This window comes from Cervus canadensis, chromosome 13, assembly GCF_019320065.1.
Source record: "Cervus canadensis isolate Bull #8, Minnesota chromosome 13, ASM1932006v1, whole genome shotgun sequence".
Taxonomy (NCBI): domain Eukaryota; kingdom Metazoa; phylum Chordata; class Mammalia; order Artiodactyla; family Cervidae; genus Cervus; species Cervus canadensis.
Window position 1 is genome coordinate 64,059,710 of NC_057398.1, and position 17,109 is coordinate 64,076,818.

Genomic DNA, 17,109 nt, shown 5'->3' on the forward strand with positions numbered 1-17,109 from the left:
TGTGTGTGTCTTTAACAGGAATATCTGGGTCATGAAGATCTTGGACATGAAACAACAGACTGGTTCCAAATAGTAAAAGGAGTACGTCAAGGCTGTATATTGTCACCCTGCTTATTTAACTTATATGCAGAGTACATCATGAGAAATGCTGGGCTGGAAGAAACACAAGCTGGAATCAAGATTGCTGGGAAAAATATCAATAACCTCAGATATGCAGATGACACCACCCTTATGGCAGAAAGTGAAGAGGAACTAAAAAGCCTCTTGATGAAAGTGAAAGAAGAGAGTGAAAAAGTTGGTTTCAAGCTCAACATTCAGAAAACTAAGATCATGGCATCTGGTCCCATCACTTCATGGGAAATAGATGAGGAAACAGTGGAAATAGTGTCAGACTTTATTTTTGGCCTCCAAAATCACTGCAGACAGTGATTGCAACCATGAAATTAAAAGACGCTTACTCCTTGGAAGGAAGGTTATGATCAACCTAGATAGCATATGAAAAAGCAGAGACATTAGTTTGCAAACAAAGGTCTGTCTAGTCAAGGCTATGGTTTTTCCAGTGGTCATGTATGGAAGTGAGAGTTGGACTGTGAAGAAAGCTGAGTGTCAAAAAATTGATGCTTTTGAACTGAGGTGTTGGAGAAGACTCTTGAGAGTCCCTTGGACTGTAAAGATATCCAACCGGTCCATCCTAAAGGAGATCAGTCCTGGATGTTCATTGGAAGGACTGATGCTGAAGCTGAAACTCCAGTACTTTGGCCACCTGATGCGAAGAGCTGACTCATTGGAAAAGACCCTGATGCTGGGAAAGATTGAGGGCAGGAGGAGACGGGGATGACAGAGGATAAGATGGTTGGATGGCATCACTGACTCGATGTATATGAGTTTGAGTAGACTCTGGGAGTTGGTGATGGACAGGGAGGCCTGGTGTGCTGCGATTCACGGGGTCGCAAACAGTCAGACATGACTGAGCGACTGAACTGAACTGAACTTAACAGGAATGTGATACACTTAGTCTCTTCCTAGGAAGGAAGGCTGAAGTTATATCCCTTTTCTACCTGAAAGGTCAGGGTCTCTGTGTGACACTTTTCTCCATCAGGTAAGCTTTGTTTCTTCATATTTTCATAAACTACAAGTCAAGTCCACAAACTAAAAGTCAAGCAAATTTTGCTCCCTCTATCCATACCACCATAGAGTGTTAGTTTTTTTTTTTTTTTAATAACAAAACTAGGAGAATTTCAAGGAGAGCGAGTAAGTGCCGATTTTTTGCCAATATGAATATCATTATTCTCTTAAAAAGTATTGCCAGTTTTGTTGTCTAAAGGTGTCTCAGGAGAGTCAGAATTATTAGGTTCTAGCAAACGAGACACTTTTAGAGTTGCACCTGTTGGCAGAGGAGGAGCATTTGGAGCAGCTGGGGTAGGATTAGTACGAAAATTTTGAAATATTTTATGTTGTTTTAATTGGGCCTTTTGTAAAGTTTCATCATCTAATTTATATTCATGTTTTGTCTGTTGTTGAATATTGGGAGGGCTAGAATTACCTTGAAATGGCAGAATTACAGCTTTAATGAGAGCTCATAGGGGCCAGAATTCAATTGGAATATTTTTTCTCCGTCTGGTGGCTCGTTCAACATTTTCTTTGACCCAGTGCCAAATTTCTAAATCAAAACTGCCTTTATCAGGGAACCAAGGATTACACTCCACCACTGTTTGAAGACAAGCCTCTATTCATTGGCACAAAAGCAAAAGTCCTTGAGCTTTAAACAAATGGTCAATAAAGTAGAGAAATGATGGGGCTTTCCAGCTATTTGACCTGTGTCTTTGTACTTACTGAACTCAGTAGGTCCTGAGTCACTCCATCCAAAATGCCATGTATACCAGGTCCCTGTTTGGGCACCATTTGTTGCGGTCCTTTAATGAACCGGAACCTGGTGGTCCAGAGTCAATGATAAAACAGTGAAAGAGAGAAAGAAGCTAATATTCCTTGGTTTACGCAGAGAACCAATAAAACCCTAGAACAGGGCTTGCACCACTCACGAAGGCACAGGGCACCCTCTCAAGGAGATCTTGAAAGCCCGGGCAGAAGAGTGAGCTCAGCAGGTTTCCATGCTCCAGAGAATTAGCCAGAGGGAGGGAGAGAGTGAGAAAGAGAGAGAGAGAGAGAGAAAGAGAGAGAGAGAGAGAAAGAGAGAGAAAGACACAGGGACCCAAGCTCTGATGGAGCAAAGGTGCTTTAATGATCTTTCTGTAAGTATATATATGCTGTTGTACAAAAAATTTCTTTTGACAATGATAAAAGATCAGAAAACCAGATGTACAGCAACCATTATCAAGGAAACAAGGAATTAACAATGGTCATAAGGTCAGGAGACAATCCATGTCTCAAGAAAGAGGGTTGTGACTAAGCAGTTTTGTCGTAAGGAGAATGTTTACCAAAGGAGATTCATGCATGTCTCATCTTATGACCTCAGTCCTGGGAACAGCATACCATTTCACTCAATCCCATTGCCAGGAACTGATAAGGAACAGAGGATTTATGAGAAATAGAGAACAGCATGTAGGAATCCTCCTGTTAAATGTTCCCTGACAATTCTCCCTTATTTGTTATATTTGTAAAAAGGGTCTTGACTGAGTTTGTTTAGTTTAACAATTTTTGTATAAAGGCAATGGTAAACAACAAATATAATTGTAACAAAAGGACGGGGAACACAGCTTGTATGAAATATGATTGATTAAAATGAAAGAAATAGTTACCATGATTACAATTGGTCCTTGTGAAATGTCCAGTCCAAGTTCTAAGTTCTTTGATGTTTGCAGCAAGTTTCCAGATGTCTCCTTGTTTAGGCCCAATCTGTTTATCAAGGACGATTCGAGGATGAGGGGTGTCATTCTACCGCCAAGCCGGCCAAGAAGTCTTTTGTCATGGTAATGTTTCATCGTAATATTAGTAACTTTCCATGTTATTTGAGTAGCATAGTCACACATCGTACTGTTAGTATCATCTGAGCAGTTAGAAAACCATATACCATGGGGTCCCCAACTGACAGTTGTATGAATAGCCACAAACATTAATTTCCCTGATTTTGGAAATCCTGATTTTGGATTTTGGCCCCTTTTGATATCCTGTTCATGTCTAACTGTCTACCTATTTCCCTTTTCAGGCATCTGGGAACCCAGTCTCAGGGGAAAAGGGCAATGACCACTCTGGCTTCTTCAGGCTGTACAGGGGTATCATGGGGTCCTGGGTTCCCTTTGCCTGCTCTCCATCAGGGTGCATTAACAAAGGGAGATGAGAGTCCATGGAATGATAAGGTGACTTGTTTCAGCATTGTCTAGGTGTTGGTTAGGGAATATTCTTGTCATACTACCATTTGGAGATTTGTTGTATTCTGGAAGAAACAAACTGAACAAGAAAGTTAGAGGTCCGTGGCCCAAAGATTAATAGAAGTAGAAAAGCTGTTCAGGGGATACCAGGAGAACCAGGACCAGACACTGGTTCATGACATTAGTGTTTCTCTAGATATGAGAAGATGCAAGAATTTGGGCTCATAAAATCTTTACCTGAAAACATCTGAGTGTCTGAAGGATGGTTCTTCTGGGTTTTCCTCAGAGCACAGAGTGCCTTATTTCTGATTTCTACCCTGAACTCCTTTCAGGGGGTGCTGAAGGTCAGCAGCTTGCAGTGGTCATGATGTAATCTTTGTAGAGGCAGTTGGCAAGTACAAACTTCCAGTCAGCAGGGTCACTTCATAGCCATATATTTGACCATGTTTGGGGGGCATTTTATGGCCATTGTGTCCCACAGTGCTGGGAAGGTTCATTCCCAGGCCTAGGGAGGATTCCAATGATAGGTCACTCAGTGTGCTGTTATTGGACTAGGCCTTGTAAGTAGCAAAAGTCTCCGGACCATTGTCTTACTAGCCCCTTGGTCCAGGAAAATATTCCCTCTTGTTGCTTCTTCCCATATCTAGAGTAACATTATTACAATCATTGATCTCATATGGAACTGCATATCAGCATTATATCACAGGTTCAGTCACACATTTGTTAATGTAAGAAATAATCTTCTGAAACAAGTGACATAGAAAATAATATAGCTATAGCTAGCATTATTAGTAAAGTCATAAGTAGCCTTAAGAAACTTGTATCATGCATAGAACTCTCTTCTACTTGCCATAAACCTTTTTTACATTTTCTGTATTCATTGGTAAGTTATACTGCTTTTTCTCTTAATAAAATGTACCATACATAGAGCTTTCTTCTCAGGTTTCATTTTCCACAAACCTTTTTTTACACTTTCTGTATTCATCACTTTATTTGTCTATTCATAGAATAGCCATCTATAAGCTATAACTTACAAAACTGAGAAATCACAATTAACATTCAGACTAGAAAAGAGAAGGATGAGACACAATAGTCACTAGTTCGTAGCAAAGACATAATCCTGCTGCACAGGTAAAATGGAGACTCCAACATGATAGAGGAGGCAATTCTTCAATTAGACCCTGGATCTGTTCTCTGAGAGGAACTCTTTTATCCACCTCTAAGGATGATGTCCTACTGAGGAACTGAAAATCTTTCATAGTTATTTCCTAAATGAACCAATTATGAGAAACCAAAGATGTTTGAGAATCCTGGGAGCAAAAATCTCTCTAATGACTAGTTCAAGAATGGGAGAATGAGGACCTTGGTAAACCCAATCTTTTTTCAATATATTATGTAAAAAATGGAGGTTTTAACAAAAAATCTATAAGACAAATTATGAAAACAGACACAAAAGTATGCAACAACTTCAGAAAAAAAAAATAGCTAACAAAATATATCCCTGAGCAGGACCAGATATTAGACTTAAAGAGCAAAAATGGAAAATCAGCTGTATTTGTATATTTAAAGAATTAAAAGAAATTGGGGTAAAATAAAGGACAAATGACTACTATATCTCATCAAATATTTAACACCAACAAAGAGAAATAATGTAAAAGTAACAAATGGAAACTCATTCTAAAATTAAAAAGTATAATAAGTGAAATTTTTAAAAATGTTGGAAAAGATCAACAACAGGGTATTTAAAGAAATGTCACTAGAGATTGTCCATTGTCAGGAAGAGAAGGTAAATGAAAGGAGAAAAATAAACAGAGCTTCAATAACTGAGATACTGGTGATCATATCAACATTTGCACAAAGGAAGCCAGAGAAAGAAAAGAAACAGAAAAAAAATCATTTAAAGTAAGGATGAAAATTAATCTAAACTTACAAGAAGCTCAGTGACTCCAAGATTAAACACACAAAGATTCACATCTAGATACTTCATAGTGAAGTTGACAAAAGTCAAAGAAAATCTTGAAAGCAGTGAAAGAAAAACAATTTATCACTTACAAGGGATCTTCAGTAGGATTAGCATTTGACTTCTCTTCAGAAACCATGGAGTTCAGAAGACAAGAAAATGGGATCTTTGAAATGCTGTAAGAAAAGATTTTTCAACAAGATACTGTGTATCTAGCAAAACACTCTTCAAAAAGTAATGGAGCCACTAAGACATTCCAAGATAAATAAAACTGATAAAATGTGTTGCTAGCAGACCTGTACTACATGAAATACTAAAGGACTTCTTTAGGCTGAAATTACAGGTTACTAACCAGTGATACAAAATCTACATGAAGGAATAAAAATTGGTTAAATAAAGGTAGCTACATGGATAAATACAGAAGATAGTATAAATGAATTTAGTAACACTTCTATTTTATATTATTTAAAAGAAAACTGGTAAAAAAGTAATTATAAACCTATGTTAATCATCTAACAGAGTATACAGACAAATAGGAAGGTTTCTTTTTCCCAGAAATGTCAGGCTAGTTCACTATTTGAAAACCAATCAATGTAATATACCATGAAGGAAATTGTATCATCCCCCTAATAGATGTAGAAAAAAAAAATCTGAAAAAATCCAATACATTTTCATGATTAAAAATAAAACAACACAATATAAATTGAAAAGAATTTCTTCAGTCTGGTATCTGTTGTTCAGTCACTCAGTCCTGTCTGACTCTGCGATGCTATGGACTGCAGCATGCCAGGCTTCCCTGTCCTTCACCATCTCCCAGAGTTTGGTGAAACTTGTGTCAATTGAGTCAGTGATGCCTTCCAATCATCTCATCCTGTGTGGTCCCCTTCTCCTCCTGCCTTTAATCTTTCCCAGAATCAGGGTCTTTTCCAATGAATTGGCTCTTTGAATCAGGTGGCTAAGGTGATTAATCTGATATAGGCCACCTATTTAAAAAAAAAACAAAACAAAACAGAGCTAGCATCATAATTAATGAAGAAACTTACTGCTTTCCTTCCTAAAATCAGGAACAAGACAAGGATTTCTGTTCTTGCCACTTCCACTGTATATTTTAATAACAATTCTAACCAGAAAATCAGGTTTGAAAATGAACTAAAAATCATACAGTTTGTAAAGGAAAAAATAAAACTATCTCTATTTACAGCTGACATGCTCTTCTTCACAGAAAATCTTAGAGAATACAATGAAATACTGTGAGAACTCACTGAGGAAACCAGATCTGAAAGAGACACGTGCACCCCAATGTTCATTGCAGCACTGTTTATAATAGCCAGGACATGGAAGCAACCTAGATGCCCATCAGTAGATGAATGGATAAGGAAGCTGTGGTACATATACACCATGGAATATTACTCAGCCATTAAAAAGAATTCATTTGAACCAGTCCTAATGAGATGGATGAAACTGGAGCCCCTTATACAGAGTGAAGTAAGCCAGAAAGATAAAGAACATTACAGCATACTAACACATATATATGGAATTTAGAAAGATGGTAACGATAACCCTATATGCAAAACAGAAAAAGAGACACAGAAAATACAGAACAGACTTTTGAACTCTGTGGGAGAAGGTGAGGGTGGGATATTTCAAAAGAACAGCATGTATACTATCTATGGTGAAACAGATCACCAGCCCAGGTGGGATGCATGAGACAAGTGCTCGGGCCTGGTGCACTGGGAAGACCCAGAGGAATCGGGTGGAGAGGGAGGTGGGAGGGGGGATCGGGATGGGGAATACGTGTAAATCTATGGCTGATTCATATCAGTGTATGACAAAACCCACTGAAATGTTGTGAAGTAATTAGCCTCCAACTAATAAAAAAAAAAAAAAAAAGAAATACTGTGAGAACTAAGATGTACATTGAGCATATGTATTGAATACAAGATTGATATACAGAATTCAAGTATATTTCTATATGTAAGCCATAAACAATTAAAAATGAAATTAAGAAAAAAATATTTGCAGCAGCATCAAAAAGAATATTTTGGATCATCAAAAAAAGACATTCAAGATGCATATACTATAAACTAAAAATTATCTTTGCCAGAAACTAAATGTCTGAATAAATGGAAATATACCACATGTTCATGAATTGAAAGAGTTAATATTGTTAAAATGTCAAGAATTATCAAATATATTTATATATTCTATGCAATTTCTAATCAAATCTCAGCTGTCTTACTTGATAAGTTGATCCAAAATTATTTATGGAAATTCAAATTACCCAGAATTGGTAAAATAATTTTCAATCCAAAGAAAAAAAATAAAGGGCTCATTTTGAAAACTAATGGCTACGGACATAGAACATTGGATCAGAACTGACAATCCAGAAATAAATTCTTATGTTTATTTATGACAGATTTATTTTTAACAAGGATGTAGAGATAATCTAAAGGAGAAAGTGTAACCCTTTCAACAAATTGTTTCTGGGTTACTGTATATCCAAATGAAAAAGAACTAATTGAACTTCTCCACACTATTAAAAAAAAATAGCTAAAAATGAACAATCACTGAAATATTACATCTAAAAGTACAAAATTCTTAAAGAAAACCCAAGAGCCCATTTTGTACTATGTTTAGCAATGGTTTCTTAGATCTGAGGCCAAGAGTCCAAATGACAAATTAATTAATTTGCATCAAAGTTAAAAGCTTTCTTACTTCAAAGGACATCATGAAGGAAGTGGAAAGAAAACTCAAAGACAGTAGAAAATACTTGCAACCAAATATCTGGCAAGACTGTGCATCTAAAATATGCAAATACTTTTCACAAATTAATAATTAAGATGACTCAATGAAAACTACACAAAGGGTTTAAATAGAAGTTCTCCAAAGAGGGTATGCATTAAGGAGATGTAAATAAGAATCAAAATGAACTACCACTTTACCTTCATTAGGATAACTGCACAGCAACAGATGTTGGTGAAAATGGGTTAGGGTTAGGGTTAGGAAAGACAGAAGAACAAAAGAACCACTTGATGAAGGTGAAAGAGGAGAGTGAAAAGCTGGCCTAAAACTCAGCATTCAGAAAACAAAGATCATGGCATCCAGTCCTATCACTTCATGGCAGATAGATGGGAAACCAATAGAAACAGTGACAGACTTTAATATCTTGAACTTCAAGATCACTGCAGATAGTGACCTCAGCCATGAAATTAAAGACACTTGATCCTTGTAAGAAAAGCTATGACTGACTTAGGATATTAAAAAGGCAGAGACATCACTTTGCCAGCAAAGGTTGATATAGTCAAAGCTATGATTTTGCCAGTAGTCATGTATGGATGTGAGAGTTGGACTATAAAGAAGGCTGAATGTTGAAGAATTGATGCTTTTGAACTGCAGTGATGGAGAAGACTCTTGGGAGTCCCTTGAACTGCAAGGAGATCTAACCAGTCCATCCTAAAGGAAATCAATCCTGAATATTCATTGGAAGGACTGATGTTGAAGCTAAAACTCCGACACTTTGGCCATCTGATGGGAAGAGCAGAATCATTAGAAAAGACCCTGATGTTTGGAAAGAGTGAAGGCAGGAGGAGAAGGGGACAACAGAGGACAAGATGGTTGGATGGCATCACTGACTCAATGTACGTGAGTTTGAGCAAGCTCTGGGAAATGGTGAAGGATGGGGAAGCCTGGCGTGCTGCAGTCCATAGGATTGCAGACTCAGACAAACTGAGCAACTGAACAATAGCAACTTATACAAAGTGCCCAGAATAGGCAAATCTCTAGAGACAGAAAGCACTTCAGTGTTTTCATAAATCTTGGGATAAGTAAAAGAAAGTAACTGTTATTGGGTATTGTTCAGTTATTGGGTATTGGGTTCAGTCATGTCCAGCTCTTTGCAACCCCATGGACTGCAACATGCAGAAGGCTTCCCTGTCCCTCCCATCTCCCAGAGTTTGCTTAAACTCATTTCCAGTAAGTCAGTGAAGCCATCCTACAATCTCATTCCTCCTTTGCCCCTTCTCTTCTTGTCCTCAATCTTTCCAAGCACCAGAATCTTTTCCAATGAGTCAGCTTTTTGCATCAAGTGGCCAAGGTGTATATTTTTTCTTTTTTTCCTCTGAGAAGTGAAATGTTTTAAAAGTAAAACCTGGTGATGGCTAGACGAGTTTCTAAATATACTACACCACTGAACTGTATACTTTAAAATGCTGAATTTTATGATATGTGAATCTATCTCTAAATGCTGTTAAATGTAAAATTGCAAAAAATGACTTTCTTCTTTTTAGTCTTTGTGTTTCAGAACTTTAAATAAAATATTCACTTTGATGCTATTTTATTATTGATATTTTAAATTAATAATTTAAAATTAAAAACCAATCTTTCCAAGGCTTACTTATTATTACCTCATTAATATATTTTCTTGAAAAACATTAGATATTTGCTTCCAATTAGTCCAATGTTTTAATAACAACACCAAGTGCTCTTTGGAATCCAAAATTCTCATACACACTGTTTCTTTTCTTTTTGGCTTATATATCTTCCTCCATGAAATGAATGTAAACTTTTGCTAGGACATCAGAAACCAAGGACTTATTGAGAATATATCTTTAATTTTGTCCTTGTGGCAAGACAGAGTTCCTGTGGAGTTATCTCTTTCCCCCCAGAATCTTTCTAGAAACAACACAGAAAGTCAACAGACACTGTTTTGGCTCTTTTGAAATCAACTCCCCTATACATTGTGACTCTGTGTTTGAGGTGCTTTTTATTATTGCAGAAATAATTTTCACATGTTTTCCATAACAATATGTGTCCACTTTTTAGGCTAAAATGTCTTCTTAGTAAGATGAATATTTTTTTCAAATCTAGCTCTGTGAGTTTTTTAAAATTAGAAATTTTTTGAATTGCATAAAATTTGGTAAAATTTGCATTTTATCAAGTGCCATTTCTACCTCTATAAAAGGGATCATAAGGTTTTTCTTCTTTATTTGTTAATAGGTAAATTACATTGATTGGCATTTGAATGTATATATAGCTTTGCATAAAATCCTCAGATATACTGTGCATATTGTCACCCTGCTTGTTTAGCTTATATGCAAAATACATCATGCAAAATGCTGGGCTAGATGAAGCACAAGCTGGAATCAACATTGCCAGGAGAAATATCAATAACCTCAGATATGCAGATGACACCACCCTTATGAAAGTGAAGAAGAACTAAAGAGCCTCTTGATGAAAGTGAAAGAGGAGAGTGAAAAATCTGGTTTAAAAATCAACATTCAAAAAAATGAAGATCATGGTATCCAGTCCCACCAATTCATGGCAAATAGATGGGGAAAAATGGAAACAGTGACAGACTTATTTTTCGTGGGTGAGAAGATCCCTGCAGACGGTGACTGTACCCATAGGATTAAAAGACACTTGCTCCTTGGAAGAAAAACTATGACCAACATAGACAGCATATTAAAAAGCAGATATTTCTTTGCTGACAAAGGTCCGTCTAGTCAAAACTATGTTGTTGTTTTTTTTTTTTCCAGTAGTCACATATGGATGTGAGAGTTGGAGCATAAAGAAAGCTGAGCACCGAAGAATTGATGCTTTTGAACTGTGGTGTTAGAGAAGACTCTTTAGAGTCCCTAGAACTGCAAGGAAATCAAACCAGTCAGTCCTAAAGGAAATCAGTCCTGAATATTCATTGGAAGGACTGATGCTGAAGCTAAAGCTCCAACATTTTGGCCACCTGATGCAAAGAGCTGACTCATTGGAAAAGACCCTGATGCTGGGAGGGATTGGGGGCAGGAGGAGAAGGGGATGACAGAGGATGAGATGGTTGCATGGCATCACCGACTTGATGGACATGAGTTTGAGCAAGCTCTGAGAGTTGGTGATGGACAGGGAAGCCTGGCATACTGCAGTCCATGGAGTCACAAAGAGTCAGACATGACTGAGAGATGGAACTGAACTGAACTGTGAGCTTTGCATTCTCAGTATAAATCTTACTTGATCATAGTATATTATTTTATGGTCAGCTTTGCTTTTCTAATATTTTAGTAATTAAAAAAAAAAAAAAAAGTCCTTCCAGAAGGACTATTGTTCTGTGTTTCCTTAATATTCTTTTTCTACCTTTGACATCAGGGCAATGTTAACCTCATATATGAGTTAGAATATTCTTTATTCTTTTTTCTGTTTCTCCAAATCTTCTCTCTTAAACTATATGTCTGTATGCCAAAAATTGATTAGTCTAAATTTTTTTTTTTAAAAAAGAAGAATAAACTTTGAGGTCTCACATTTTGAAAGGTTACTACAAATCTACAGTAATCAAAAGAATGTGGCACTGTCTTAAAGACAGAAGTATGAACCAATAAAATAAAACACTTTAGAAATTATCCTTCACATACACATATACCGTCAAAGAACTTGGACAAGGGTGCCAAGACCTTTCACTGGGGAAAGTAAACATAGAGTTACTATTACTATTTGATTCAACAATTTCACTACAGGGTATAGATATTAAAAATAATTGAAAACAGAAATTTGTACAGTTATGTTCATACCAGCAATATTCTCTATAGCCCAAATGAAGAGGAAATGCAATTGTCCATCGATAGATGAATGGATAAACAAAATGTAGTTTATATATAGGGAATGTTATAATACTATTCAATCTTAAAAAAGTAGGAGATTCTGGCACATAAAATCATATATGTAAACTTAAGGACACTATGATATAAGTGAAATAAGCCATTCATAGAAAACAAATTCTATGTGATTTCACTAATTCGTCATGCTTAGACTAGTAAAATTCATACGACAGAAAGCAGAATTGTGGTTGTTAGGGGTAAGGGCAGAGGAAATGTGGAGTCAATATTAAATGAATATGGAATTTAGTTTGGGATAGGCAAAAAAAAAATGGTCTGGAAATGATGATGGAAATGATTTTACAACAATGTGAATGTACATAATGTCACTGAATTGCATAAATATAAATAATTAAAACAGTAAATTTTGTGCTATGTGTATTTCAATACAAGTAAAAATATGTTTCCAGTAGAGATCTGCTTTTTCTTCATTCTATCATATAATCTGCATCTTTTAAATCATTTAAATTAAATGTTATTTTTATGTGATTGAATTAAAATACACCACCTCACTATCTTTTTTCTCTTTGATCCATCTCTCCTTATTTTCTGCCTTCCTTTTCGTAACAAACTTTTTTTTAACATCCCATTTTGTCTCTTGATTGACCCTGTTGACTAAAACTTTGTGCCACTAAAAATGCTTTTAGTAGTCATTAAAGGATTTTATATGTATTACCATAACTTAATTGGGGTCTCTCTTCAAATAATATTTTAAGTCTTAACTAGTAGTGTAAAGGTCTTATAAAACAATATTTCCAATTCCTCTCTCCTATCCTTTTTTCTATTGTTGCTATACACTGTAGTTTTGTATATTTTTAAACAATAATACATTGCTACAATTTTGCCTTAGTTACATTTTAGAGCCATTAAACAAGAAAAGACTCAATTTCTAGAATTCAGATTTTTTTGTGTGTAAAATCAAATGATCTTTGATACCATTTTTTTTTTCTGCTGGAATACTTTTTAACATACTTCATATAGTAATTTTTCCGGCAATATATTACCTAAATTTTACTTTATCGGACAGTAATGCTATTTTCCTGAAATTTTAAAGCTAGATCTATATTTTTTTTATGATTTCACCATGTTAGAGTGAAGTATTTTATTATTTCATACTATCTCAGGCAGACACTTCATACCAAATCTCTATGACTATCAAAGCGAGTGATAAGGTTTTCATTTTTGTTCTCATCAACTCCACCATGATTTAGGCTAGCTGTTCTCAACAAATATCAATAATCACTGTTATTCATAAGTAAGAAATTGATTTTATTGCTTCCATTGCTTTAAAATAACCCTCACAAAACTTAGCCTCTTAAAACAACCACCATTTATTTAAGTCATAATTTTGAGTAGTTTTGATCTAAACAGGCCTCATCTGTTTTCAGAAACCTTGCTCATATCTCTATGGTTATTCATGCTAACTCTAGATTTTCTAGCTCCAATTTACTTCAGTTACATATCATAGAAGTTGGCTATCCATCTGTTGAGGAATCCCAGTTTTCCACAAGAATTCTTATCCACCAGCATTTAAGTCCAATTTTGTTTATATGGTAGCAGCTTTCTGAAAGCAGTACTAGGAAAAGTTTATAAGATATCTTGAGATCTGTGTAAAGATCAACAAAACGACACTCTACCACAAGAGCTGAAAAAAATAGAATTGATAAAGAACAGACAAAATATGTGGAATTCCTTGCAGCCTCTTCCTTTTCCCTGTTGCTAACTGTTCAAAGGACTATAAAAACTTCAGCTACCTTTCTTCCTTTCTTCTTAAATTCATGAGATTGAAATGAAGCACCTCTAAAACCCTTCCAGATATGTGTTAGAATTCTGTCATCATCAACCAGTATTTCAACCTATTTCTCTGTCATTTATGATAATGATAAAAACTACCTTTCAAAGGTTGCTACTGTGTAAATTGAATATTTCTCAATGTTTGGGGGGAGAAATCTGCAGAAAACTATGCACTTACCATGTGCCACAGTGACATAACTTTGAGAATAACATCTATGAGTTAAAAAACAGTGTATGACTATATTACTTTAAAATGTCTTTCATTTTGGAGTGCTCACTTATGTGGTTGTTGTTGTTTAGTCGTTAAGTCATTTCTGACCCCATGAACTGTAGCCCAGGAGGCTCCTCTGTCCATGGGATTTCCAAGGAAAACTTATTGGAGTGGGTTGTCATTTCCTTCTCCAGGGGGTCTTCCCAGTCCAGGGATCAAACTCTGCTCTCCTGCATTGGCAGGTGGATTCTTTATCACTGAGACACCAGAAAGTTCAGATCAATCACTCAGTCGTGTCCGACTCTTTGCAACCCCATGAATTGCAGCATGCCAGGCCTCCCTGTCCATCACAAACTCCCAGAGTCTACTCAAACTCATGCCCATCGAGTCGGTGATGCCATCCATCCATCTCATTCTCTGTCGTTCTCTTCTCCTGCTGCACCCAATCCCTCCAAGCATCAGGGTCTTTTCCAATGAGTCAACTCTTCATATGAAGTGGCCAAAGTATTGGAGTTTCAGCTTCAGCATTAGTCCTTCCAATGAACACCCAGGACTTATCTCCTTTAGGATGGACTGGTTGGATCTCCTTGCAGTCCAAGGGACTCTCAAGAGTCTTCTCCAACACCATAGTTCAAAAGCATCAAATTTTCGGCACTCAGCTTTCTTCACAGTCCAACTGTCACATCCATACATGACCACTGGAAAAACTATAGCCTTGACCAGATGGACCTTTGTTGGCAAACTAATGTCTCTGCTTTTTAATATGTTATCTAAGTTGGTCATAACTTTCCTTCCAAGGAGTAAGAGTCTTTTAATTTCATGGCTGCAGTCACCATCTGCAGTGATTTTGGAGCCCAAAAAAATGAAGTCTGACACTGTTTCCACTGTCTCCCCATCTATTTCCCATGAGGTGATGGGACCAGATGCCATGATCTTAGTTTTCTGAATGTTAAGCTTTAAGCCAGCTTTTTCACTCTCCTCTTTCACTTTCATCAAGAGGCTTTTCAGTTCCTCTTCACTCTCTGCCATAAGGGTAGTGTCATCTGCATATCTGAGGTTATTGATATTTCTCCTGGAAATCTTGATTCCAGCTTGTGCTTCATCCAGCCCAGGGTTTCTCATGATGTACTCTGCATATAAGTTAAATAAGCAGGGTGACAATATACAGCCTTGACGTACTCCTTTTCCTATTTGGAACCAGTCTATTGTTCCATGTCCAGTTCTAACTGTTGCTTCCTGACCTTCATACAGGTTTCTCAAGAGGCAGGTCAGGTGGTCTGGTATTCCCATCTCCTTCAGAATTTTCCACTGTTTATTATGATCCACACAGTCAAAGGCTTTGGCATAGTCAATAAAGCAGAAATAGATGTTTTTCTGGAACTCTCTTGCTTTTTTGATGATCCAGCAGATATTGGCAATTTGATCTCTAGTTCCTCTGCCTTTTCTAAAACCAGCTTGAACATCTGGAAGTTCTTGGTTCACGTACTGCTGAAGCCTGGCTTGGAGAATTTTGAGCATTACTTTACCAGCATGTGAGATGAGTGCAATTGTGCGGTAGTTTGAGCATTTTTTGGATTGCCTTTCTTAGGGACTGGATTGAAAGAGACACCAGAACAGCCCCACCTATGTGGTGCATGCGTGCCTGCTATGTTCCTGTAACTCCCAGGCTCCTCTGTACATGGGATTTCGCAGACAAGAATACTGGAGTGGGTTGCCATGCCCTCCTCCAGAGTATGTTTCTGACCCAGGGATCGAAACTGCAACCCCTGTCTCTTAGGTCCCCTGTCTCTTTACCACTAGCGCCACCTGGGTAGCCCAGCTGTATGGTACTTCCAAGCAAAACTAAGGCCAAGACTTCAAAATTTTGCTGGTAGAACTCCAGTATTCTTGGAGGTAGTGCTTTACCTGAAACATTTAAGTGATATTTATTGCATTTACTGTGATGACATTAGAAGAATATGTATTACCAAAAGTTCTACTAACAAAAAATGTCTCTTCATCCATCTAAGCATGTGCCATTCCAACAATTGCAACAGGGTGGAATATATTTCAAAGATAGTTTGTCCCTAAGCAAGACTTAAAATCTCTTTTTAGTACTTCAGAAATATCCAAAATGTCTCCAGAGTATATCTGTCCAGTACTATCAAGGCATATAAAAAACATTTGTCATAAAAATCAGGCAATCTATCAGTAATTTCAGATGCATAATTGAGTGTCTAATCAAAAAATCATCACATATTTGAGAAATATGGACACCATTAAAGAGACTACATCAAATTAAGAATTAATACCTGATAAAATGTTACCAGTTAGATTGGAATAGTACTTCAAAATGTTATATTATGATTTGACACTATATTCATTTCATCATTCTGTTATCTACATCTTCTATCATCCTAAATGATATTTTCACACCATCTTCCCTCTTTTCAATCTTAACCCACACAATCTCTACTATCTATTTATATTGTTGATTTCTGTGTCACTGTTGCTTCTGCTAAGTCGCTTTAGTCGTGTCCGACTCTGTGTGACCCCATAGATGGCAGCCCACCAGGCACCTCAGTCCCTGGGATTCTCCAGGCAAGAACACTGGAGTGGGTTGCCATTTCCTTCTCCAATGCATGAAAGTGAAAAGTGAAAGTGAAGTCGCTCAGTCATGGCCGACTCTTAGCGACCCCATGGACTGCAGCCTACCAGGCTCCTCCATCCATGGGATTTTCCAGGCAAGAATACTGGAGTGGGGTGCCATTGCCTTCTCCGTGATTTCTATGTCACTGAGAATGTTGAAATAGAATCCTGTTTGCATTTGGAGCAAGTACTGATATGTAAACACTTACTGCGGCTATCATATTATCTTCTCTATGGCTGTTTTGTAGTTTCACTGTTTCTTTTTCCTCTGTTTCTGCCTGCCCTTGTAAATTGGTGGTTTTCCATTTAGGTATTCCACGATTCCCCTGCTCTATCTTTTGTGAATCTACTTTAGGTTTTTACTTTATGGTTATCAAGAGGCTTACAAAAAAATATTTTTTTTTATAAAACAGTCCATTTTAAACTGACAACAATTTAACTTTGTGTATAAAAACTCCACACTTTTACTCCCCCATTTTTATTTTTTTTATAACACAGTTTACCTCCTATTATGGTGTGTATCCACTAAAAATTATAGTAGCTATAGTTACTGTA